This window comes from Mercenaria mercenaria, chromosome 14, assembly GCF_021730395.1.
Source record: "Mercenaria mercenaria strain notata chromosome 14, MADL_Memer_1, whole genome shotgun sequence".
Taxonomy (NCBI): Eukaryota; Metazoa; Mollusca; class Bivalvia; order Venerida; family Veneridae; genus Mercenaria; species Mercenaria mercenaria.
The window spans coordinates 44,096,974-44,124,634 of record NC_069374.1 but is presented as its reverse complement, the minus strand read 5'-3'; the positions used below and the strand labels follow the sequence as shown (position 1 = coordinate 44,124,634).

Here is a 27,661-nt window from a genome sequence, read left to right as displayed (position 1 = left end):
TTTGAGGTCAGTTTGTCAAAGGTCAAGGTCATATTGACCCGGAACAGTTTCCGGACAATAACTTGAGATTGCTTGGGCCTAGGACCATAAAACTTAAACAGGGAGTTTGATCATGACCAGCAGAACATGATGACCCCTATTGATTTTGAGGCCAATAGGTCAAATGTCAAGATCACATTAATGCAGAACTAGCTATGCAGAACAGTAGAACATTTTTGCCAAGATCACATTTGTCACAGAGGTCACTTATGACTGTTAAATGACCCATAATTGTTGATTTGAGGTCGGAACGCCAAACATCCAGTGCACAGTGACCAAATAATTTCTGTTCCTTGTGCAATTACTGAATGCACCAAGGGGGGCATTTCATGTTCTATGAGCTCTTGAATGTTATTGATTTATTTGTTTACATTTCAAAACACCATAATACTGTGCGATACGCTGCGCTCTGTTGATTATCATGTTTGTTGTTATTTTCTCTCACTGTCATGTGATGTTTGCAAGGTGCTCGCTGAACGGAATTTAGTCTTTTTTTATAAATTAACTGGGAAACCCTTATCAGAAAGCGTACAGAAATGTTTTTATTCTTAATTCATTAGAACAACTTCGATGAAAAATACATTGTTACAACATTAATATGGGACATAAAGTGAATGTAGGAAAAGTTTGATTTTTTAAAATCTCACACTACAACGTGTGGTTTACTGTTTAGTCGCTTTAACAATTTGAAGCCACTCTATGTTAATAAGTAATTCTGTCCTGATTAAGATGATCAGTAAGTTGTTGACTGGCACTGAAACGTAACTTAATTAAAATATCTATGTATGTTGTTGGAACAGATTGTTGTGAAACTGTCATATCTCTAACAGGTGACCAATACAATTTAAAACATTTATTTAAAAAGTCACTCAAATACAGTTCCTTTAACTAGAACAGTGTTCAAACGCATCTGTATTGATGTAATACAGTCTAACCTGTCTTAAGCAGCCAGCCAAGGGAAGCAGACAATTTGGCCGCTAAAGCCAGGTGACCGCTGATCGGAGGTGCAGCCAATATATGTAGTTTTCAGATTCTGGCCAGTATAGCTTTTAGGCCCATTTTGGGGGCGCGGGGGGGGGGGGGTTACCATTATTATTTTACCAGGAACAATGACTGCATTTGCCTTGCAATACGAATGGTCCCTTAGCAATCTAAACTTCGGCGTGATTTTTTTACTACAAAAATTTGTTACAGAAATTTCCAACTTCAAAACAAGTTGTTTATAATTGTGCCATTTTGTAGGGAAGCTACTCCCCGGCATATTTGTCTGCGCTAAATCTACGATTGCCGTTCAGTTCGGTTAAAAGATGGAGTGTTTTTTTTTTTTTCAAAACAACTTATTTCATATAGATTTAATAATATTTTGATGAAGAATATAAAAAATCACAATATTTGCTAATGGTTAGTTATCGGTATTATCTTTAACCGATGTCAAACTGTGAACAACAAAATTGACAGATGGTGACACGTAATTGCCGATAATTACTGACCATTTGATCATAAACAAAAGGGATTAACCTTTGGTTTCAGTTTAATGAGAAGCTCATGTCATTTGTGTTTCTTGTGGTGAAGTCGCGAAACTTAGCAATCACGTGCTTTCAAAAATCGGGATTATCGGCGATTATTGCCTAAAATAATTGATTTTGAAGAAAAATGCGCTGAAAGGGTCAAATACGGCGGTCGGGAGGCAATTCGGTGCCGCTGCCGCGGACGGAGGTGGCCACTGACTAAAGTGATAAAATAGAGGAAAATCCGTCGGGGACGTCATAAAATGTCCGCTGAACGGAGGTGACCGCTGATCGGAGGTGACCGTTAGTACAGGTTAGACTGTACATCATTCTGAAATAAGATAAACTTATTTGGTTTATGGGACGGATGTACATGTATGTGACAAAAATACACATAACTACAACCAAATATTCTCTTGAGTGACGAAATTTGCAATACAGCTGTATCAATATATTTTAGCTGAAATACATTGTATTTACGAAACTCACATGTTTACCCATGAAACTAAAAACATAGGCTATAACCATTTTGAAAATAATTTCACTTATTAAACATGCTAAATAAGCAACACAAAGACAATTGTGGGTTAAATTTGTTTAGCTTCACAATAATCAAAAAGTAGGATTAAGTTATAAGTTGAATGGCTCACTTCCGACCAAGAAGTTAACAGCTCGAGAAAGTTATTGTGTAAAAGTGGGTGAATAATCTTTTGACATCATTCTTTTGTAGTATCTATCAGAACACGATGACATGTAGATACAGTAATTGGCATCCTGGCATCAACTGTAATTATAGGTTTTGTCCAACCCAAGCGGTCAGTCACCAGTGTTATTGAATAATCTAGAACATTTACAATAGTCTTGGTGAGAATTTAGGTGTTAATTAAAGGTTTACAGTTTTGCTGACTTGATTTAAACCCCATAATTGGTAGTTGCGGAGGTTCTGGTCATACCATTAAATACTTGATTGTCACATTGACATCACATTTAATGTTTGCAGAGGTAAATAAAAGGCTTTAAAAGGTTTTCTGAATAAAATGTGACAAGAAAATTGACCCTGCAGCATACATTTTTGTGATTAAAGTACATGTATAGGTCTTAAGGGTAGAGTTAATAAGTTTTATATTTATGTTTGACCATAAAAATAGATTTTACAATTTGAGTTACTGTGAAATCATAAATATTCGTGGAGGATTAATTTTCATGGATTTCATGGTTGAGTCAATCCACGAAATTTAATCCCAAGGAACAGGTAAAATTTCCATGCATTTTATGTTCAAAAGTTGAAATCCATGAATTCATATCCCCATGAAATTGCCATTTTGACCAAAACCACGAAATTTCATGCCCACGAAATTAAATGATTTTACAGTACTGTAAACTATTTAGAAAAAGCTAGAAACAAGATAATCACACATAGTATAATTAATTATATAGTGTGTACTGTTGAGACTCAAACACGTGTAATCCTGTTTTATGATATTGTCTGTTTAAGTACAGTGTAGGCTGTGCAATGAGGTTAATGCCTTCTATATAAAATAATAATGGGATATTAACAAAGATCAATTGTGCAAAAACAAATATTATGCAAGCTGCTTTGCAATTCAAAGTTTATAGCTAGCACTAAATACATAGCTGTCATTGTAGGTTTCTTTTCAATAAAGCTAAGTAAATATGCCATAAAGCCATACCACTTAGATACCACTTGTAAAATATTTATGTAATATTGACCCATTAAAGTCAAATTTTATTGGTTATATATATATACAGAGAAATATTGTCATTTTAATGCTAATTCAGCATTTTGAAGTGTACACTCTGGATGAGATTTGTAATTTGTAAGATTTTGTTCTTTATTTCAGTAGGCATGCAAGATATCAAAATGCAAAACATTGCAATTTTCACATAGAATAATGACAATAAAACACAAAATGATCTTGCAAATGTTTATATGTCAGGAGCATCTCTATGAATTTTTTTGGATGCTAATTTATATAATATTGTATCCTACATATACATGTATATGTACAAGTGCATTACCCCTATTGCATGCAATACCCCTAATGACTTTGAGGTCATTTGGTCACAGTGTTTTTTCTTCTGGCCAATTTAGGGCCTAAATTGGGCCCCAATCACAATGGCAAATAGTATGGGTTTTTTTTTTCTCAATTTCAAAGCTAAAATTCCCAGATTTAGATTTTTCTTACCTTTTCCCAACTTTTTCAAACAAGACTGTACCTATGAAACCTTGAAACACAAGACAGTTTGCTTACTTAATGCATAATGATAAATTTTATGACCATTTTTATGCCCCCAAAGGGAGGCATATTAGTTTTCAACTGTTCGTTCGTTCGTTAGTTAGTTCGTTCGTCACAACGTTAATTTTTTGCATGAAGGCACTTTACTCGCGAACCACTGCACCCAGGACCTTCAAACTTCACATGCTGATAGTACTTATTGAGTACACAACCCCTGCTGACTTTGGGGTCACCAGGTCAAAGGTCAAGGTCACCAGGTCAAAGGTCAAGGCGCTGCGGGGGCATTTGTCACCATTAGTGACAGCTCTTTTTCTTCTCTTATGTGACATTTTAATAGAAAATATGACTTTTAACAATTCTCAATTTTGGTGTTTTACAACGCATTTTTCCCAGTTGTAAAGGCCCCGGCCCCATTCCCAAATCAGCTGAAAAAAACACTGGATCAGAGGTCACAGTGACCATACAAAAACATTTCTGCTGAATATCTTGAGAGCAACTTCATGTATGATCATCTAACTTGACAGGCACTGTGTCCATGGGCAGTACATTACTCCTGTTGAATTTCAAGGTCAGTGGGTCAAAGGTCATTGTCACAATGACTGTTAATAGAAAACCGTTTCTACTCAAGTAGATGACCCTGACACCCTTTTATAATGTCAAAGGTCAATGTTAGACTGATTGTTAGTACAAAAAGCATTGTTAGTACAAAAACCATTTCCTTTCAGTAGCTTGAGAACAATTTGACCTATGGCCTTCAAACTGTCAGTAATCCATCCATTTGTTTGCAATTTAGTTTTCACCGAATAGCTTCAGAAATTCTTTGTCCTATCATTCTTAGACTCCATTGGTATATTTTACTTAGTACAGTGGTACTGTCGTTCAGATTTTTAAGGATAGCGTACAAACTGCCACGTAAAACAGTGATCCCTCAAGGCTGCAAGTCTAAGCGTTATCAAGTTTTAGAGTGATTCAGACTTTCTAAGTTGAAACAAACCGGAGATCTCTTTAAATGCTGGAGCATGCTCCTGGGTCAGATGTTTCACTGTAATATGAGGAATTTCTACTACTGCCAAATTTGAGCAATTTTTGCAATTGCCAAAATGAAGAATTTTCTGTGACTGCCAGTATTACTAACTGAAATAAATGTTTCAATAAACTAAAATGGCATTATTCCAAAATAGCTTTTAACATGGTGCCATATAGACATTCTCCCCTTTATGTTCTTGCTATTGTAAATTGGATGGTGCAATTTACCGATGGAAAAAAAAGAGAAAAAGGTCAAGATAAAAGCCTGTTTTAAACAAAGAAATACTTAACAATAATAACAATTAGGCGGAAATGACATACCTTGCTGTTTACTAATTGTAGATTTGGTAATTATCTGTACTTGGTTTACATTAGTGTTTAGTGATTTCATGGCTAACTGTCTTATTGATGATTTTAAGAATTTATGAAACCCAGTTTTGTTTGTTCTTATCATGCTGGACACAATTGATTTTGCCTTTTCGACCAGCGTAGATCATGATCAGTCTTATATTCGTGTAGACTGATCATGATCTGCACTGTTCGCAATTCAGTCACTATCGTTTTGGTAATCGCCCCCTATAACAGTTAATGGTACTGTCCAAGTTGGAAGAGGGCAAGTCCATTATAGAAATTTAGCAGGGTATTGAGGGTTAAGAAATGATATAGATTAATATTCATAAATATATTTTGAATTTTTGAATGGCATTACTTGTGAATTTAAGTGAAGATGAAACAATAATGAATTCAATGCAATCTACAGAAGGAAATCTTGTTGCCTTGTTTTCTGTTGTATTACTTGCCCCACCAAACAAGGATTATTGTGCTATCCACGGAATTGGAATAATTCTTGAAATACTTTTTCTCCAGCCAACTGCCACCAGGTCAGGTGCCAAGGTGAAAGAGAACTTTTAACCATTTTTGACCATCAGGGCTTTTTCCGTTTACATTTTTGTATAGTGGGGCATTTACAGGTGTCTTCCTCTCATATATATATAATGCAGTTTTCCAGTGTTTCAGAAATCCGATATTTATTGGTAGCTTTCTTGAAAAAAAGTTTCCCCTAAGTAAAGTTTTTTTATTTTCAGATAATATGTAAAGCTGTTTTTTCGCCCACACATCAGGTTCTGGCTCCCTCCTCTTTTTTGTGAAAGCCCCTTGCAGATTTCAGGCTTTTGCCAATCTGGCATTTATCCAAGTGTTTACCTGTTTTATGGAGAACAGTTGACTGTGATAAAATATTACTTATGAAAATCAGTACCAGCATGTTCAAACTTCCTTTTGTTATTTTTTTAATTGGGTTATTGTCATAATTAAGCATTAATTATGAAAAGAGAATTTGTAAATCGGTACCAGCATGTTCAAACTTCCTTCCGTTATTTGGGTTATTTGTTGAAATGACAATATTATCTGACTTCTGTAAAGTGATAAAATCTGTATTTACTAAGGACTAATATATTTGAGCTGTGCCATGAGAAAACCAACATAGTGGCGTTGTGACCAGCATGGATCCAGACCAGCCTGCACATCCACGCAGTCTGGTCAGGATCCTTGTTGTTTGCTAACGGTTTCTCTAATTGCAGTAGGCTTTAAAAGCAAACAGATGCACAGTCTGGTCAGGATCCATGCTGGTCTCAAAGCCACTATGTTGGTTTTCCTATGGCGCGGCTCATTTTACAAATCAGATATAACTGGCAGCATTGTATGTAGTCTTGTTAAATACATTTTTCTTTTATAATTGTTTGAACTTGTTATAAAAAGGTGAAAAATGAAGAAACATTTTTATGAATAAAAAGATTATAATCAATGAAATAGTAGAAAACAAGCTGGAGCAAGTTGCCATTGAAATGAGGCCAAACACTTTATTATGATCAGTCACGTTTTCTTTCCTTTGCTGCAATGTAAAAAGAATATGAAAGCCTGCGCTCTTAGTTCAATAAGGAGAGCTGTAGAGGGTTGAGAGTTTGATCCCCAGGCAAGGTTTATATTCATAGTGACAGCCGATAAAAGACGTGTCTAAAATAATTTATTCTCCACCACTTACTCATGTGGAGAAGTTTGCAGTTTCTTGTGGAGTAGAAGTAAGTACTGTTATAGAATCCAGGAACATTGATAAGGTTAATTACATGTACAACTGCCTGATGTTACATAGCTGAAATACTGTTAAGAATCACAATGCTAAAACTCAAACAAACAAACTAAAAACTGAATATAATATAAATATTATAAGATACTTTTTTTTATTATCAGATATTTTTTTTTTAAGATTAAAATAGTCTGTAGTAAGGATGCACTTATCTGGGCGTATAAATGTTGTTTTTTCACATTAAATATCTGACTGACTAATATGACGTGCATCCCATCATTGTACTAACTAAAGAGTGTTTTCATCAATGACTCAATAATATATTGACAAATGAATCTAAATGTATTGAAACTGTTCCGGGTTTAGCCCCATAGGATTCATTTGATAATTAAACAGAATTGATGTTTATGTAGACGTAAAATGCAGTTGATGCAGTATACAGAATCTATGAGAAGATCCTTTGGAAGCATAAGATTGGCAACCAAGCAAAATAATAGCAGACAGGGTTTTATTCAGTTTCTTCATGAGAGGTAATGAAGAGCGCAACACTCCTCACACCCACTGACAACTTCTTAAGCAAATTTCTGTTACAGAGATATTAAAATGGACTCCCGTGATCCCAAAGGACTAGAAAAAATAACAAAGTCTAATGTATGAGTCCTATACCATGCTAAAGATGGGGAGAGGCTATGAGTACAATCCTCAGGCAATTATTTAAGGCAATATATTGTCGACAATTTGACAGAAGGTAATATATTTGAAGTCATTTGTGATGATTTGTGCCCCACCTCTGTTCATGTTTAGTGCTGTAAACTTAACTTTTGCAGATCAAGTATCAAGTTTGCTAGTACAGGTGCTGTTAAAATGTAATGTTTACAATAAAATACTTTTGAAAAAAATCATTAAAACCTTTTAAAAGCATCAGTAAACAAAGAAAGCAGGTAAATGCTTCTGTTGCCATTTTATAGCAACTTATTAAATGTCAGGCTCAGTTAATGGAGATAATTCCATTTTATACAGTCATAAAACCATGATCCAGAGCATTTCAGATAAAAAAGCCACACATGCTCACAGAACAGAAGAGTTGATTTGATGTACACAATTTATTACTTCTTAATTGCCCCATGTTTGCCAATAACATTGTGGGCTTCTGGTTGTCTGTTACTGGAACAGCCAATCAAAAAGTAATTACGAAGAAAAAGGTCAGTGACAAGTAAGTTTATGGAGCATTTGCAGCATATTGGTACATGTTGAATCCAGGATTTTGCATTGTTTACCAAAGAAATGTGGAAGAATGTTATCATTGAAAAAAATATGAGAAAATGCATTCTGACAAAAAAAAAAACATCTTTCTAATGTCATCTTTGTAGCTGAGACTGCGGAACTTCAGATAAAAGGGAATTTTAATTGTTCTGTGGTATTGCTGCAAGCCTGCAACCATGAAATCTACTACAAAATAATGATTTCACAAATTTTTTATATACCATATCTGCAATTTGTTTTAGTTGCTTTAGAATAATAATGCAGATTCCTTTTCTTATAGAGCGAAATGTTGACTCAGCACTCGGCTAATATCTCTGTTTTATTGATCCTTGTAATGGAAGCAGTCTGTTGATATTTTGTATTGATGGCTGAACCATGGTTTCACATTTACAAAACAAACATATCAAGTAGCTTTTGTTGGAATTCTGGGAATCAGGTTTCTGGAAACAATTATATATGTATGTTTTATGTGACATGAATACCGAAATTTATATGCTGAGACATTTAGTATGACATTTAGAAGAGTCTGAAATATTTCCTGTGTTTGCAAGCTGCTGTGTTTTGTTTCTAAGGATAAGAAGTGGTTACACTGTGGAGCAGATACATTGTGGTAAAGTTATAAGGTATGGTAAAGATTTTAATTCCAAACTTCTGTAGAATGGCAATAAATTCACACCTTGAATACTTGTCATAGGAAGATTCAGAAGAAGGCAGTGTTGATGTGGCATTGTGACTTTGATTGTCCACTCTGAAACATTTTGTGTCATCCTTATTACATGAATGCTGATCTTTCATTTCATTTCATATTGTTTTCCAGGTCCAGAGGGAGTTAGTTTGGTTACGGCACCTTTCTCCCTCTTTTAAATAATTTGGGCATACATTTTTTGTGCGGAGGTATTTGTTGTATTTAGCTTGCTTTGCTTGCAAACTGTATTACGGTGTAGTGATATTGTGTAAATTACTTCAGGGTGGGGATTCAGACAGCAAATTTGAAAAATTAACAAATAATTTGATACTTGAATAATGTTGAAATAAATAAAGCACAATTGATCGAAGCACTCTGGGATACCTGCCTGCACGAACCAAAAGTACCCTGATTCTTTGAGACAAGTGTGCTGGCAGAGAAAATCGTATGCCAGCACTTGGTAGCCTATGATCTATGACATGGACATTTGGAATGATTCCATATTGATTGTAGGAAGTGCAGGATTCTGCTGATGCTGTGAGTAATGCCTCTATCGGCAGATTCTGGGCCATAATAACATATTCTGACATTGCCTGGTCTATGTCAGGCTGGTATTATTTTCCATTTAACTCAGTGACTTATTGCTAATTATTGTTGGGAAACAATTAACTTGGAATGTACTAAATTAGAATTTGTGCCTCATAACTTCTGGATTGTAACAGGATTCTGGTTACTGTCAATGAAACAGGGTTTCTGTTCATTATATTCTTTGATTGGGAGTGTGAAGGTGATTTCTGAAAAGGGATAGAACAGTAAATTAGAGGACCAGTGGTTTCTGTCAGGGCCATGCCACCTTCACATTTGTTGTTCAGCAGCTTTCCATATTTGGTCTTTTCTTTTGTATATCCAGTAACTTTGATATCAATTAGCGTGATATAGGTGTATTGCTAATATTGAATAGTGACATAATTCAATAAAATGAGCAATTTATTGCCAGAGATTTATTTTAGTTGTGTATGCTGTAGGTTACATTTCCGATCTCATCAAAGAGTTTTTATTGTTACAAATAACGCTCACAAGTTCGGCATGCATCGCAAAATATTCTACTACGCCACGGTTCCAATTTTAAATATAGCGAACTTTTTGTAAAATGAAGATAAATGATTTACTGTGTATCATTACTATAAATTCTATAATACAGTTATATTGAATAAATTAAGGAAGAAAACTGAACTGACTGTGTACCATTCTTGCATTATTCTTGCTCATGAATTTTGTGCCTTTCTTATTTTAATTAACCTTTAGCCTGCTGGCAGCAAGTGGTTTTGCCTTTTCAACCAGTGTAGACAAAGAGCAGTCTGCACCATTCATGCAGGCTGTTCATGCACTGTTTGCTATTTCAGTCAGGAAATATTCAGTGAACACCCCTTTGAATAATAAATGGTACTGCCCAAACTGAATGATAGACCAGTCCATTTTAGAAATTTAGCAGGGTAAAGGAATAAATTTTACTAAAGCCGCCAGGAAGTCCACAGATAGTCCTGTATTTAAAGTAATCTGTGACTAAGTAATAACAAGACTTCTTGTAAACATTTAGTATAGAAAATGTACATATTTTTATGTTGTGTATTTTCAGACCCATGTACAATGATGTGTGTGGAAGGGTAGAACATGCACCAGATCGTGTTTGATAGGTGGAGAACTACAGATACGCACCAGGTACACATCAATGTTGTAAAGCAGCTTTGTTTTGTTTTGTGTCTTGTAAAGAGATTACAAATTCAGTGCTTGGGCAATACAAAATGTTCTTTTGGGATTTCTCCGGAAACTCTTCTAAGGTCATTGGTGCTGTACCAGTGATTCATGTTGGAAAGTCGCGAGGTTCATGTGGAGAACAAGTCATTATCTATTACAGAATCCAGAAACATGGCTTCGGTTACTGTCCTGCCACCATTAAATACTAAAAAAGTTGATTGAAATCCTAATAAATTGTTTGTGTTTCAAGCTCTCTTTGAAAAGAAATAGCTGTTGTTATTACACACACACACATAGGTGAATTATTTTTTTCTATAAAAAGAATTTCAATATAAAAAGAGTCTGTATTAAGATTGTAGGTAATATTTCTCTTTATGGGTGGTAAATGAGTTGTTTATGAAGCCAGCAGCTCAAATCTGGGGACCTTTTGAACTTGCCATTCTTTTGAAATGCTAATTTTTTTATTGAACATTTATTAAATTTACAACTTGCGTTGTACTGACCTTTGACTTAAAAGGGGTTTTTTATGTAGAAAAATGTTTATAAGGATTTAATATTCACATTGGCATGAAAACTTTTGAGATATGTTCAAGAACCAGTCTGCAACTAATTCTAGAATCAGTCTGCTACTGTTTGACAGGAAAATCAGTCTGCCAACTGAGTTTCAGGAACCATCATGCTGACTAAATTGCAGGGGAACCAGTCTGCCACCAAGTTGCTGGAACCAGTTTACCCCTCAGTTGCAGAAACCAGTCCCATTGTACCACTTTGTGGCAGGAAACAATCTGTCACTAAGTTGCACGATTCTGTCTGGTACTAAGTTTCAGGAAGGAACCAGTCTACTACTAAGTTGCACAAAGTTGCCACTAAGTTGAATGAACCAGTCTGCCCACAAATTTGCAGGAACCAGGAGCCAGTTGTTCAAAACTTTAACAGTTGATTAAGCTAACAGTCGATTAACTTTTAGGGTAATATTTCGACACTTTAGAAAACTAAAAAAAAACAAATGTATGGCTTAAGGATGATGAACACTAAACATCTTTACAGAAAAATTAAAACATCATACTAGTGTTTCCCACCAAGACTAGTATTTTGAATCAAAGTTTAACAAGCGCTTAGTTTAACAGTCTGCTAAAGTTTTGAACAACCGAGCCCAGTCTGCTATAAAGTTGCAATAAACCAGTTTGCCACTAAGTCACAACTTTAAGTGGCAGGACTATAGTCTGCCATTCAGTTGCAGAAGACTAGAATATTAGAGGGGGGTCTGAGAAATTAAACATTCAATTCATGTAGCCTTAGAATTTTGTGACTGTGAACTGGTTAAAAAAGGGCTGATACTGCAGTTAATTAATACTTGTATTAAATTACAGTTATTCTGATTAAATGGAAAGGGTTAGTAATTGTTACTGCATGGAAGAAATTGTAGAAAGGGGTAAATGCAATTATGCATGAAAATAACAAAGAAATAATTGAAGACTACAAATTTCTTTTATTCAGGTAGAAAAATGTCGCCTTTGAAAAACTTTTAATTGCTGAAATTTGATAACCTAGAGTTTTTTAAGCTATTTAAGCATAAGATATTTAAGACACCCATACCCCCAAAAAAAGAAACAAAAGTAAAAAGACGTTTAATTAATGTACATATATTATTGGAGTGCTATCTTAAAAATGCCATTACGGCAATCATTTGCTTCAGATCGTTGTTTTGAATATTTTAAATGGTTGTGCTCCTTGGAATTTTAGTGAAAATTGTTATTTCTTTATAATACCTACCTGCAAAGAGCAAAGTTTGAATCGAATATTGGATTTGCATGTGATTGCTGTTACATTTTACTATTTTTTTTGCATAAAGCTTTAAATTGCGATGTTGTCATTTTCTTAATTGACCTCAAGGTTCATTTTAGACTTAAATGGTTAACACTGCCTGACCTATAATGTATAGATACATAGAAAACGGGAATATTGGAAGTCAGTTTTTATTTTGGTAACAGAAAAATTCAGGTGTATAACAGTTTACGGAAGGCTTTTTAAATTCCTCTGCTGCTGGATGTATAGAAATTTCATGTCATGAATTTGGTACTATAAATTGTTGTGACGAATTAAGGAAATGAGACATTTATAGCGTCACTGGATTTTGATTGTCGTAAGTAGAATTTACTGAAATAAATTAGTATAAATTAATGATAAAAAAAATTTACAATACAATACATTACAGATCTTATCAAAAGTTTGTGCATTATATGAAATTAAAAAAAAAATGTATAGATGAGTCTGTAGTTTAAACCTGTACTTTATTGTGCAACCTGTTAATTGTAGGCTGTTTATATAAATAAATGCTAATTTAGAAATACTGCTCATTTAGAAATACTGCCATTCTAGAGAAAGGTAAAACTATATGAGAAGCGTTACTCAATAATTCTATTTTTTGTGTGGCTGGAGATGAAATATTGCAAAGCAGATGTTTTCAATCAATAGGATTAAACTCTGCTCAGAAAATATGTCATTTATGTTGTGTGATTTAATGTAATTGGGTTATAATTCAGTTTATATTTTATATGTATATATCATGCAGTAGTGGGAGGTTCATGTTCGCTTATTGTCAGTGATTCTGATGTAAACAGCTCTTCAAAAATATTTTTTAAGTAGTGCTCTATACTGTGGTATTTCATACTATTATGGAAAAGTAGACTATACTTAGAGACAGGCAAGGGGTTGTTGATTTTAAGGTAGTAGACAGTGTCATAGTGGACAGTGTGTGTAATAACACTCAACAATTTCCATGTCATTATAGGTGTTCTCGTTAGACAATTTTGGCATTCTTCGGACCTATATATAGCTCACTGCAAACAGGGCTTTCCATAAAATTCGAAGAATGCCAAATTGTATACAGAGAGTACATAGTGTGTAGAGTGTCATTACGTTTCCATTACCTTAAAGAAGACTCTAGAAATTTGAACTGGGGATAAATATAATTGAGCCGCACCATGAGAAAACCAACATAGTGACTTTGCGACCAGCAAGGATCCAGACCAGCCTGCACATCTGCACAGTCTGGTAAAGATCCATGCTGTTTGCTTTCAAAGCCTATTGCAATTAGAGAAACAGTTTGCAAACAGCATGGATCCTGACCAGACTGTGCGGATGTGCAGGCTGGTCTGGATCCATGCTGGTCGTAAAGCCACAATGTTGGTTTTCTCATGGTGCGGCTCAAATATATGCAAATAGGATTAGGATATAATAGGATGACACTTAATGGCAAAGGCTTACCTCACTATTATATTGTAAATACATGGCAGAACACCCAAACAAGCTCAATCAAGTTTCTAATTTTGCTGTCAATGTTATCAGATGATCAGCAGAGATTTGAAGGCTTAAACATGAACTATACAATAGCTGGTATAAGTGGACAAGTCAGAATTGAATTGTAAAGATTTATGTCATTGGGGGAACCCTTAAAGGTGAACTGTCATGTTAAAATCTATTTTAATGCTTCCAGATTTTTTCTTGTTTATGCTAGTATAGGGTTTGTTATGGATATAAAAGTCAAGATACACTTTGACAATATGAGTTTGAATGCTTACCAAAACTTATGACCAGTGACATTAAAATAGAAGGTCTAAAATTAGTGACCATTTATTGATACTCATAAATTGGCAGTTAATCTTTAACTAGCTATATTTTATTGTTCATTTATGACAAGCATTTGTTGGATAACACCAAAATCAATGTCCTGATTTGGTGTAATAATAATGATAACATCTGTGTGAGCAATTAGTCACTAATTAGACTAGATAAAAATTTGGGTCATCTATTTCAATATAAACAATAGCATTATTTGTTTTAAACAGATGTTTAAATACGATCATCTTGATCTTGGTGATGGCTCACAAAGGATTTTTTTCTGACGTGAATATTTAAAATGCTAATATTGTTAGTTTATTAAATACATGCAAATTATTCATTTTATGAATACATGTACTTAAGTATACAGACTTCAGAATATAAAACCATAGTATAAAGTTTTTTGGTTACATTGTTTAAACTTTATTCCAAAATAAAAAATTCAAAAGCTAGTATACTTATTCTTTACAGCATTCTGAATGGTGTTTTTGTCTAAAAGAAAAGTATTAACCCTTACCATGCTGGACACGATTGAGTCTGCCTTTGTGACCAGTGTAGATCATGATCAGCCTGCACATCCATGCAGTCTGATCATGATCTGCACTGTTCGCCATTCAGTCAGTATCTTTTTGGCAGGCAACCCTTTTAACAGTTAATGGTACTGTCCAAATTGAAAGATAGGCAAGTCCATTTTAGAAATTTAGCAGGGTAAGGGCTAAGATTGTTGAAAGTAAATTTAAAAGAACAGTTTCTTGGAATCCATGTCTCTACAACATCTATCTATCTATCTGTAGATGACCCCGTATGATTTAAAACTGTAGGTCAAAGGTCAAGGTCAGGATGACCTAAACTGAATGGAGTATGCTTGTTGGTAGGTGGAGAATACTTAATTCTATGACAGTTTTGTGCTGATAAGCTTTTATTCACTATCGTTGGGTATTATCACTACCTTTTCAGAATTTACTCGAAACATGCAAAATGCAAGCGTGCTTTCAGTTTCTGAATCTGAATAGCTGATGTTGACTTCTTTTAGACTGCTGCTCACTGCATTATTAACTTTATACTGACAATTGGCCAGTTACTTCCCAGTGGCCATAATGGGTTTCACACATGTGAGTACAAACAGGTCTTGTTCAACTGTATTTTTAACCCTTATCATGTTGGACAGGAATTTGATTCTGTCTTTGCAACCAGTGTAGATCATTATGGTCATGCCTTTCATTCATCTGCACATCCATGCAGTCTGATCAAGATCTGCACTGTTCGCAATTCAGTCACACAGTATCTTTTTGGTGAGCACCCCTTTTAACAGTTAATGGTGCCATCCAAATTGAAAGATGGAAAAGTTAATTATAGTAATGTAGGAGGGTAAGGGTTGAGTAATACACATTACAACAATGGCTTTTATCTTGTTGATTCTTCATGTTGCCTTCAGGACTGCATTTTACTAATTGATTTTTTTCTACCTCCACCAGGATATGATCAAGTGTAAATATTTGAAATAGAACAGGAAACATTGTAATGAGATTGTATGTGAGATCTTGCACATGCAAGCATTCTGTTTATCTTACTGTAACATCTTATTGTAACAATGGCTATAAACTGCATCAGGAATGGTTATTGTTTTATAACTGTTATGTCTACTCTGTTAGAACAGCAAGTGTGGGAGACTTTTACATGTGCTTTCTCTTAATGGGTCCCCATTCCCACAAGGATTGCCCTTTTTGCACTTACTATATATACACCGACAAGATCAAGGAACGCCTCGTTGAAAGTTGGCATTATATAGTTTAAATTTGTTGGGCAATGTGAGAAATGTACATGTACTCTGACTGACAAACACAGCCAACCGAAACTTGTACGATTTTATTCAGCCCATCTTTAAATTCATGTACCTTATCACGATTTAGGCCGCCCGCTTAGCTCAGTAGGTAGAGCGTTGGTCTACGGATCACTGGGTCGCGAGTTCAATCCTCGGGCGTGGCGTATGTTCACCGTGACTACTTGATAAACGACATTGTGTCTGAAAACATTTGTCCTCCACCTCTGAAACCACGCAGCCGATAAGTAGGCATACAGTGAGAAATGGGCTAAGAGAATGGGAAATTATCTGAGTTGGCCCTACTGCAGTCTAGTTCTTACGCTACTTCACCGTCACCAATGTGTAATTTTGGCCCGCACAGCATTGGCAGAACATAGTATTTAGTGATGAGTCACATTTCAACTTGTGGAATGCTGACGTCGTAAATGCTACGCTAACAATTGCATTCTGCGGCACGATCTTTACGATGAGGGGGGGGGAAGTTATGGTCTATACAGCCATGAACCATACATTTAAGTCCCAACTCTCAGCCAGGCATTACATCGACCGGATATTACGTCCAGTGATTGTCCTTATATTCCGTTGATGTCAAGGCTTGGTATTTCAGCATGACAACGCGTGACCTCACGTTGCACCTGTTACCAGGAACTTTTTACAGACAAGCAACATTGACATATTGCCTTGGCGGTGGTGCTCTCTGGACTGCAATCCCATTGAAAACGCCTGGGATTACCTTTGACTGCGGTTGCGTCAGCGTCAACTGCAGCCTGCTAGTGTCCAGAAACTGAGAGCAGGGCTCCACCAAGAGTGAGCCAGAATCCCATGGCAACTGCTACCTAACTAATGCAGGTTCACGCGTGCTACTGATTGTGTCAATGAAATTCCTCTGACAAGTCTATTGAAATTCAAGATTTAAAGCATAGTGTGGTCATGACATGCTGTCTAATTAACCTTCAATTCTTTTAAATCATCAGATTTGTGAATGGAGTTGTTCTTGTCTAATTTTGAATCACGGATAAAAAAATATTGTACAATGTTTGAATGAGGTGTTTCTTTTTCTCGTCAACGATGAAGCGTAGAACACAACCAGTCACAATACCTGTGAAAGGACTTTGCATGTTGTGTAGAAAAAATGGAGGCAGTTAAGGCAAATACACACTAAATGACAAGATTTTTGTTCGTTAATGAAACTCCTGCACATTATGAAGGAGAAGTTGATTACTTATCCATTGGTACCATCTATTGTGCAAGAATACTTGTCTTTTGTAACAGTCATTGACAGTTTTTATAATGAGAGAATCTCAGAATATTAATTTTTATTAATAGATATTTAACACAGAGTTATGGTACACTGAGTAGATTATAATCAAATTTCACACACAGGTAAAAAAAAAAGTGACATAACAGCTCTGCTTCCTGGTTTAGCTGTAAGAATTTTATTGAACCTGACATGATAATAAGATAAGAGATTGTGCTGTTGCTATTTTTGCATCCAAGTACAAAAAAATGTAAGTGATCAGACATTGTTTTGCATCTTTGTAACTTTTAGTGTATTTTATGTTGTACCCATATAATACTCTCAGTATATACCTATATAAATTCTGTAAAAAAAAAATTAGCTTGTATTTCACAATTAAACATGAACAGGCAGAAAAAAAATCCGTATTGTACCTTTTAAATTCCGTATTGTACCTTCCATATTGTATGCTGCCTGACACAGTTATATAAGTAGCGCACATAAAAACTTCACTTAGTTCCATTTTAATATCAATAAACATTGAAGATTTAGTTCAATAACAAAACTACAAACAAAAAGGTAGAGGTAATTAATAAAGGGTCATTATAACAGTGGCTGGATATGGGATTTTGTATTTGGCTCTCATGGATTTTGCAAGGTTGGATCACACTCGGTGCTTGCACGCCTCATGAGATCCGATCTGGCAAAACTCCATTCAAACGGAATACAGCATCTCAGATCGAGCTACTGTTATAATAACCCTATTACATTCATAGAGGCAAAAAATACTTCAAGCGACAGAGAATTAAGATCAGACTTGCGTGTCTGTGTGAAGAAAACATTTATGCTTACATTTTTAGCTCACCTGTCACAAGGTGACAAGGTGAGCTTTTGTGATCACATGGTGTCCGTCGTCCGTCCGTCCGTGCGTGCGTGCGTTCGTGCGTGCGTAAACTTTTGCTTGTGACCACTCTAGAGGTCACATTTTTCATGGGATCTTTATGAAAGTCGGTCAGAATGTTCATCTTGATGATATCTAGGTCAAGTTCGAAACTGGGTCACGTGCGGTCAAAAACTAGGTCAGTAGGTCTAAAAATAGAAAAACCTTGTGACCTCTCTGGAGGCCATATTTTTCATGAGATCTTCATGAAAATTGGTCAGAATGTTCACTTCGATGATATCTAGGTCAAGTTCGAAACTGGGTCACGTGCGGTCAAAAACTAGGTCAGTGGGTCTAAAAATAGAAAAACCTTGTGACCTCTCTAGAGGCCATATTTCTCAATGGATCTTCATGAAAATTAGTCAGAATGTTCACCTTGATGATATCTAGGTCAGGTTCGAAACTGGGTCATGTGGGGTCAAAAACTAGGTCAGTAGATCTAAAAATAGAAAAACCTTGTGATCTCTTTAGAGGCCATATTTCTCAATGGATCTTCATGAAAATTGGTGAGAATGTTCACCTTGATGATATCTAGGTCAAGTTCGAAACTGGGTCACGTGCGGTCAAAAACTAGGTCAGTAGGTCTAAAAATAGAAAAACCTTGTGACCTCTCTAGAGGCCATATTTCTCAATGGATCTTCATGAAAATCGGTGAGAATGTTCACCTTGGTGATATCTAGGTTAGGTTTGAAACTGGGTTACGTGCAGTCAAAAACTAGGTCAGTAGGTCGAAAAATAGAAAAACCTTGTGACGTTTCTAGAGGCCATGTTTCTCAATGGATCTTCATGAAAATTGATCAGAATGTTCCTCTTGATGATATCTAGGCCAAGTTCGAAACTGGGTCACGTGAGGTCAAAAACTAGGTCAGTAGGTCTAAAAAAAGAAAAACCTTGTGACCTCTCTAGAGGCCATATTTCTCAATGGATCTTCATGAAAATTAGTCAGAATGTTCACCTTGATGATATCTAGGTCAGATTCAGAAGTGGGTCACGTGCCTTCAAAAACTAGGTCATTAGGTCAAATAATAGAAAAACCTTGTGACCTCTCTAGAGGTCATATTTTTCAATGGATCTTCATGAAAATTGGTCAGAATTTTTTATCTTGATGATATCTAGGTCACATGTGCTCAAAAACTAGGTCACTATGTCAAATAATAGAAATAACGACGTCGTACTCAGTTCAACACTGGGTCATGTGGGGATAGGTGAGCGATTCAGGACCATCATGGTCCTCTTGTTTTTTTTATTTAGCTAAGTTTCCTAGAATCTATTGTTTTTGGTAAGTCAACACATTTAAAACTTAGATTTATGTCTTACAAGTACATTTGATTGTGTTTTGCTAAATTTTGTTATGTTCTAAATTTGGACTCTTCAGATAAAAAACGAAGTGGTAGAAGTGATTCACATCTGTAAGTAGCTGGCATTTCTGTAAAAGTACTGACTATCCTCAACAATGTGGTCATATGTAACACCCAAGGGAGGATGGATAAACTGAATTTTGATTGAAAATAAAAGACACTATGTACACCATTTGTCTGAAATGATTCATCCTCTACCTCTAATTCATAAGGGGTAGTTGTCAGTCTCTTGTCGAGAACATGTGTCTCGGCTTTCAGGTGCAGACTCAAGGAACAGTCAGTTAAAGGCAATTGGCTGCCACTGCTTATTGAAAATATCAAAGAAACAAACAAAATAATTATGTTTAAATGGAATGCAACGTTCCTGCCATAGGTAGCAATAAATTTAATAGCTGGTATTTTGCTTTGTTTTGATTCAGGGTAATAATGATGAGAAATGACAGGGAAAGTGTGCATTTTGATATCCTGAGTGTGGGTATAGCTTTCTGCTTCTGCAAGTGGCTGATTCGTCTTGACTGCTTAATGGACATATCTTAAGCATTTTATGAATCTAATGAAGAGGGAATTTTAAGACTTTGCTCAGAAATCTTGCATAAAAGCTTCTGTTACAACGACTTTTGTACAGACAAGCGATATAGATGGGATTGACTGTCAGGTAGTCACAGTTACCACAATTTTTTTTTTTTAAAGTTGAATAAAATTCGCAAGTAAAATTCACTTATAACGTTGCTTGAGAATCTTAAGCTGGAAGAATGAAAGGATAATGGATTTTTTTAAGCCTGATATATTTTTAGTTTTTGCACAAGATTTTACACTGTTACAGGTAAGGAAGGATACCAGTAAAATGATTTAAAAAGGTACACAGAAAATGATCCATTTTTCGCAGGACAAAGATTGGTTCCTGTAAATATTGATTCTTTAAGATAAGCAGTGATCTAAATCCTGCAGAAAATGTTTGATTCATTTTGTGTTTTATCCAGAACAGACAGGAAGTTCGTTCTTTTTTTTTTTTTCATTAATGCATGCCATTTGATATGAAAATTTATCTGGACATGCACAACTTTCAAAGGATATTGCATTGCTGTTCTGCCAGAAAAAAATATCATTTAAAATTACAAACTGTTTATTTTACCTTTGATAGATGATAATAAATGCTGGAGAATTGTAGAATTTGATAAATAGATTTATAAAAAGTGGTGTTGAGGTTGAAGACATCAACAAGGTGAATCTACCTGTGTTTGAACTATTTCCAAGGGAGCTGATAAGCCAACAGGCTTCTTCAAAGGTTATTGTGAACTGCATAAATCTGGGTCATTATTGGATGAGAAAAGTTGCGGATTGGTGTGATTCTGGAAGAAGCAGCTGTTTTTGATGGTTTCTGAAGTTTTCATGATAATTTCCTATTTTGACAGTTCATTGATGGATGTAATGGGCAGGTAGGAAGCATATAATTAGAAGAGCTTAATATTGTGTAAATATGTTACTGGATTGATCCTTTTAATAGGTATTATTTATTTGTCTTACAGATTGTACCCATTTTGTGTTTTTAAAAATTATCTTATTGCGAAATAATGATTTAGGACTTGTTTATATGGTAGTTTAGAGGTAAAATAAACTTTTCTGTTTCGTCTAATGATAGTGTGTTGATTAATTAGTAAGTGCAATGGAATAAAGTCATGAAATGTTGTTTTGTTTTTAGCTCGACTATTCGGAGAATAGTCTAGCTATTCTGCTCACCCTGGCGTCGGCGTCGGCGTCACACCTTGGTTAAGTTTTTGCATGCAAGTACATACAGCCATCAATTAAAGGCATATAGCTTTGAAACTTATTTTTTCTTTTTCTAGGTCAATTACCAACCTCTCTGGGTCAAGTCCCATAACTCTGACATGTATTTTGAGCAAATTATGCCCCCTTTTGGACTTAGAAAATTTTGGTTAAAGTTTTACATGCAAGTTACTATCTCCAAAACTAATGCAGATATTGAATTGAAACTTCACATGTGTCTTCAGGGTTATAAAACTAGTTGATAGCAGCAAGTCCCATAACTCTGACTTTCATTTTGGCCAAATTATGCCCCCTTTTGGACTTAGAAAATTCTGGTTAAAGTTTTGCATGCAAGTACATACAGCTATTTCTAAAAGGCATATAGATTTGAAACTTATTTTTTCTTTTTCTAGATCAATAACCAACCTCACTGGGTCAAGACCCATAACTCTGACATGTATTTTGAGCAAATTATGTCCCCTTTTAGACTTAGAAAATTTTGGTTAAAGTTTTACATGCAAGTTACTATCTCCAAAACTAATGCAGATATTGATTTGAAACTTCACATGTGTCTTCGGGGTTATAAAACTAGTTGATAGCAGCAAGTCCCATAACTCTGACATTCATTTTGGCCAAATTATGCCCCCTTTTGGACTTTGAAAATTCTGGTTAAAGTTTTGCGTGCAAGTACATACAGCTATTTCTAAAAGGCATATAGATTTGAAACTTATTTTTTCTTTTTCTAGATCAATTACCAACCTCACTGGGTCAAGTCCCATGACTCTGACATGCTTTTTGAGCAAATTATGCCCCCTTTCAGACTTAGAAAATTTTGGTTAAATTTTACATGCAAGTTATTATCTCCAAAACTAATGCAGATATTGATTCGAAACTTCACATGTGTCTACAGGGTTATAAAACTAGTTGATAGCAGCAAGTCCCATAACTCTGACATTCATTTTGGCCAAATTATGCCCCCTTTTGGACTTAGCAAATTCTGGTTAAAGTTTTGCATGCAAGTACATACAGCTATTTCTAAAAGGCATATAGATTTGAAACTTATTTTTTCTTTTTCTAGATCAATAACCAACCTCACTGGGTCAAGACCCATAACTCTGACTTGTATTTTGAGCAAATTATGTCCCCTTTTAGACTTAGAAAATTTTGGTTAAAGTTTTACATGCAAGTTACTATCTCCAAAACTAATGCAGATATTGATTTGAAACTTCACATGTGTCTTCGGGGTTATAAAACTAGTTGATAGCAGCAAGTCCCATAACTCTGACATTCATTTTGGCCAAATTATGCCCCCTTTTGGACTTTGAAAATTCTGGTTAAAGTTTTGCGTGCAAGTACATACAGCTATTTCTAAAAGGCATATAGATTTGAAACTTATTTTTTCTTTTTCTAGATCAATTACCAACCTCACTGGGTCAAGTCCCATGACTCTGACATGCTTTTTGAGCAAATTATGCCCCCTTTCAGACTTAGAAAATTTTGGTTAAAGTTTTACATGCAAGTTATTATCTCCAAAACTAATGCAGATATTGATTCGAAACTTCACATGTGTCTACGGGGTTATAAAACTAGTTGATAGCAGCAAGTCCCATAACTCTGACATTCATTTTGGCCAAATTATGCCCCCTTTTGGACTTAGCAAATGCTGGTTAAAGTTTTGCGTGCAAGTACATACAGCTATTACTAAAAGGCATATAGATTTGAAACTCATTTTTTCTTTTTCTAGATCAATAACCAACCTCACTGGATCAAGTCCCATAACTCTGGCATGTATTTTGGGCAAATTATGCCCCCTTTTAGACTTTGAAAATTCTGGTTAAAGTTTTACATGCAAGTTTCTATCTCCAAAACTAATGCAGATATTGAATTGAAACTTCACATGTGCCTTCGGGGTTATAAAACTAGTTGATAGCAGCAAGTCCCATAACTGATATTCATTTTGGTCAAATTATTCCCCCTTTTGAACTTAAAACTCTTTTGATATTTAACCTTTTTAGGTAATATTTTCCTGCTTCTGGGACAATATTTCGAATAGTCGAGCTTGGCTGTCTTACGGACAGCTCTTGTTTTGATAAGGACTGGCTAAGACCTGATTTAACATTATTTTTCTCTACATTTATTGATATAAAAGAATACCTAAGTATTATTGAATTTAACACTGTGTTTTGATGTTAATCGACATGCATCTAATATAACTATTATGTCACTATTTTATGGAAACATGTGCAAAGTGAAGCATTTTGTACTTGGTAACTGTGGCCTTTGCAGGTTGTGAAAGTGTAATTGTATGAGATACAGAACTTTAGGAAAAGGCATTATTTACATTTTTGAGTCGGCTAAAGGCTGAAAGCCTTTTGATGAGTCCTTGCTGTTCAGCGATTCTCTAAATGGACCGAATAACACGCGAAGGGATGTAGTTCCATTAGATTTCTCAAATTTCAAACAGTTCACTGCATGAATGAAGTTAAGTTGTGTCAATTCCCTTTGCTATGACCAATATACGATGTAATCTGTCATATTTATGACTTGTAATTGTGCAATACTCGGATGTAACTCATTAAGCATAAATGTGCATTTTAAGAATTGCGCAGGCTTACAAAGCTTGCGTAACATCCAGCGAAAGACAAAAAATAGTTCCACAGGGCAATTGCTGCTAAATGTCTCCGTATCATCACAATTTGTAAAATATATTGTTGAAACTGGAGAAAAGTGTAATCGTATCCGGATATAATATTTTGGTTAAATATCGAGCTGTGTTACGAAATTTTAAGAAAAAAACTAAAAACAAACTGAAACTGGTAGACTATACTGTCAGTACATCAATCATTAGCCGACTCAGGCCCTTCAGGCCTTTGATTTAACCTTTAGCCTGCTGGCGGCAAGTGATTCTGCCTTTGCGACCAGTGCAGACCAAGATCAGCCTGCACATCCGTGCAGTCTGATCATGGTCTGCACTGTTCGCTATTCAGTCAGTATCTTTTTGGCAAAGACCCTTTTAACAGTTAATGGAACTGTCCGAATTGAAAGATGGACAAGTTCATTATAGAAATTTAGCAGGGTAAGGGTTAAAGGAAAGGAACCTGGTTCAATTAAAATTTGCATTTATTTCCATTTCATCACTTAAACATTCAGTGAATTTATAAACAAGGCTAATGTTTGCATTTGGGAGGCAAAGAAAATGAATGTACTAGGTTCAGATTAATTGCTAAGAAATAAGTAAATGTCATAAGTTTTTCCTGTAGGCGTCTCCAGTATCTGTTTTCACCTTGTAAATATTTCAGAAATAAGTAACTTGTCAATTAAATAGTGCTATTTATAAGACCCCAGGTACATGACTAGATAACAAGGTATAATCAGTATCTTCCCTGGGAGACAAAAAAAGAAAAATGATCAACAAGCAGCAACAGGCAGCTGTCTAAATGCCTCATTAAAGCCTAATTGGATACTGATTTATTGTCTTAATTACTCAGATAACCTTTTGGCACTTCTAGTACTTTGATTTTGCAATTAGAGCTTAGATTTACTGTTTCTTGTGTTAGTTGTAGTTAAAATTAGACAGAAAGATGATTTTAACCTAAATTTAGCCTGCTGCAGGCAGCAAGTGGTTGTGTTTTGCCTTTGCTGTATACTGCCAGTGCAGACCAAGATCAGCCCCTGTATCTCTCTGCAGGATGAGCATGGTCTGTGCTGTTCACTATTCAGTTAATTTTCAGTGAATGATGTACCAGTCCATTTTAGAAATTTTAGCAGGGTAATAGTGTTTAATGAGACACAAGAATGACTTTAAGGGTAACTACTGTACTGATCACTTCAGGAAAGCAAAATGCTTATCTGAAGTTTTCAGGACTCCAAACATAGAAAATACAACATTAAGTAGAACAGCCAAGACCGCATGGTTTGCTCAAGTGAGTGTTGATGCTCCTATGCTCAAGGGAGTAGTGTTTCACTGTAGCCTAGCTGTATGAGACACTGAACTGCTTTTATGTACGTTCAGGTATTTTTGTAATGATGATTAGTGTTGGTCTAATTCGATTGCAACCACTTCTTTAAGGTAAAAATTGAAAGTACAAAAATGTCATGAGATGTATTAGTTTACTTGATTTTTACAGCAATAATGTCTCTAGTACAGTACAGTATTTCTTTGTGAACTTCAATAAGGAATGTACTTAGATAACTTCTGTAAGCAAATATAAATTCAGGCATATAAATTTTAATTTCACATTTAAGAATGATATATAGGTATTACTACTTGATGTTTTGAACATTCAGACAGCCTGTAAATCTTATTGAAAGATATCAGATATACCTTCTGATAAGCCAAGCCAGATAAGATGTTTGTTGGAGTTACTGAAATCTGGGTTGATTTTGATAGAGCACACCTTACAGTTGGTAGATACACACAGGTATTATTTCATGAAATAGCTCCATGTTATATTGCTTTTGAATGTACAGTTTTTCATGAGTCTTCAGTAATTAAAGACTTAGATATCCCTGTTTTGAAGATTTTAATTGTTACTCATGAACTGTGTATGAGTAATTCATGAACTGTTCATAAACTAAAAATGTGCTGTACAGCTAGTTCATGATGGTGTAATTCATGAACTGTTCATGAACTAAAAATGGTGCTGTATCTTAGTTCATGGTCTAATTCATGAACTCTTCATGAACAAATTTCAGATTTCTATTTTCATATGCTACTACACCTCAACAAGCCAAGCCATTCCTTTTTAAAAGAAAAGTTTATTTTTGATAAACTCCCCTTATGGCTCAGACAGTATAAGTTGAGTATATGAACCCTTCATAAACAAATTCCTAAAATAAATTCTTGAAGGCTCATGCATTAGATCATGAACTGGATATAGTAATATTCTGCGACAGAGAAAACTCCTGGTCTTGGAACGTGCAGCTAATAATAGGAGAATATGTGAAAATTGCAAAATAAAGCATTTGTATTGCAAAATACTTTTGATAATATTTCAGGCCAATAATGAATGCAGTAATCAATATTGGAAGACTGTATTATTTATTCTCAAGTGGAATGATTTATCATTGATGTCACCAGGCACATCCTGACAGTGCCAGTCTTCAAGGAGGGCCATACTAAGGGTTATTGTGTAATATGTATTATATATAACATGAATGCTGTAACAGTTGATATCACAGAAATGCAATTTTTCAAGTGGTTTGCTTTACATCCAGAATTGATTTGAATTTAAGTGAAGTGAAACACTATAAGACTTGAGCAGTCTGTGGTGGCCCGTTCAGTCTGAGTCCCTGACAAAAAAGTTGATCTGACAACCGGCTTAAAAAAAAAAAAAAAAAAAAGTCTGTATATAAAGATGTCAAAACAAGGTGGAAGTGAAAACAGTCATTTGATCATAGAGAACCGAAGTGTTGTTTTTAGCTCACCTGAGCACAAAGTGCTCAAAGGTGAGCTTTTGTGATCGCCCTGTGTCCAGCGTTGGCATCGGCGTCAACAATTTGACTGTTAACACTCTAGAGGTCACAAATTTGAGCCAGTCTTAATGAAACTTGGTCAGAATGTTACTCTCAATGAAATCTTGGACGTGTTTGATATTGGGTCATCTTGGGTCAAAAACTAGGTCACCAGGTCAAATCAAAGGAAAAGCTTGTTAACACTCTAGAGGTCACAGTTTTAGCCCAATCTTAATGAAACTTGCTCAGAATGTTACCCTCAATAAAATCTTGGACGAGTTCGATATTGGGTCATCTGGGGTTAAAAACTAGGTCACCAGGTCAAACCAAAGGAAAAGCTTGTTAACACTCTAGAGGATACATTTTTGGCCCAATCTTAATGAAACTTGGTCAGAATGTAACCCTCAATAAAATCTTGGACGAGTTCCATATTGGGTCATCTTGGGTCAAAAACTAGGTCACCAGGTCAAATCAAAGAAAAAGCTTGTTAACACCCTAGAGGTCACAATTTTGGCCCAATCTAATGAAACTTGGTCAGAATGTTACCCTCAATAAAGTCTTGGACAAGTTTGATATTGGGTCATCTGGGGTCAAAAACCAGGTCACTAGGTCAAATCAAAGAAAAAGCTTGTTAACACTGTAGAGGCCACATTTATGACTGTATCTTCATGAAACTTGGTCAAAATGTTAATCTTGATGATCTCAAGGTCCAGTTTGAATCTGGGTCATGTGGGATCAAAAACTAGGTCACCAGGTCAAATCAAAGGAAAAGCTAGTTTACGCTGTAGAGACCACATTTATGAACATATCTTAATGAAACTTGGTCAGAATGTTAGCCTTGAGGCTAT

General features: G+C 35.3%; 1 protein-coding gene across 6 annotated transcripts in view; it reads left to right on the top strand.

Annotated features, from left to right (window-relative positions):
- The window catches only part of LOC123527428 (tripartite motif-containing protein 2-like), a 63,059-nt gene that overhangs the window by 5,570 nt on the left and 29,828 nt on the right, over positions 1 to 27,661 (top strand). For 3 of the 6 annotated variants that reach the window (XM_053523354.1, XM_053523356.1, XM_053523359.1), the window contains exon 2: positions 10,499 to 10,581. The gene's annotated coding sequence lies outside the window, so the exon portion shown is untranslated. Of the gene's footprint in view, positions 1 to 2,349; positions 2,412 to 10,498; positions 10,582 to 20,887; positions 21,032 to 27,661 lie in introns of those variants that run through there. The other 3 variants (XM_053523355.1, XM_053523358.1, XM_053523360.1) reach the window with 3 other exon arrangements.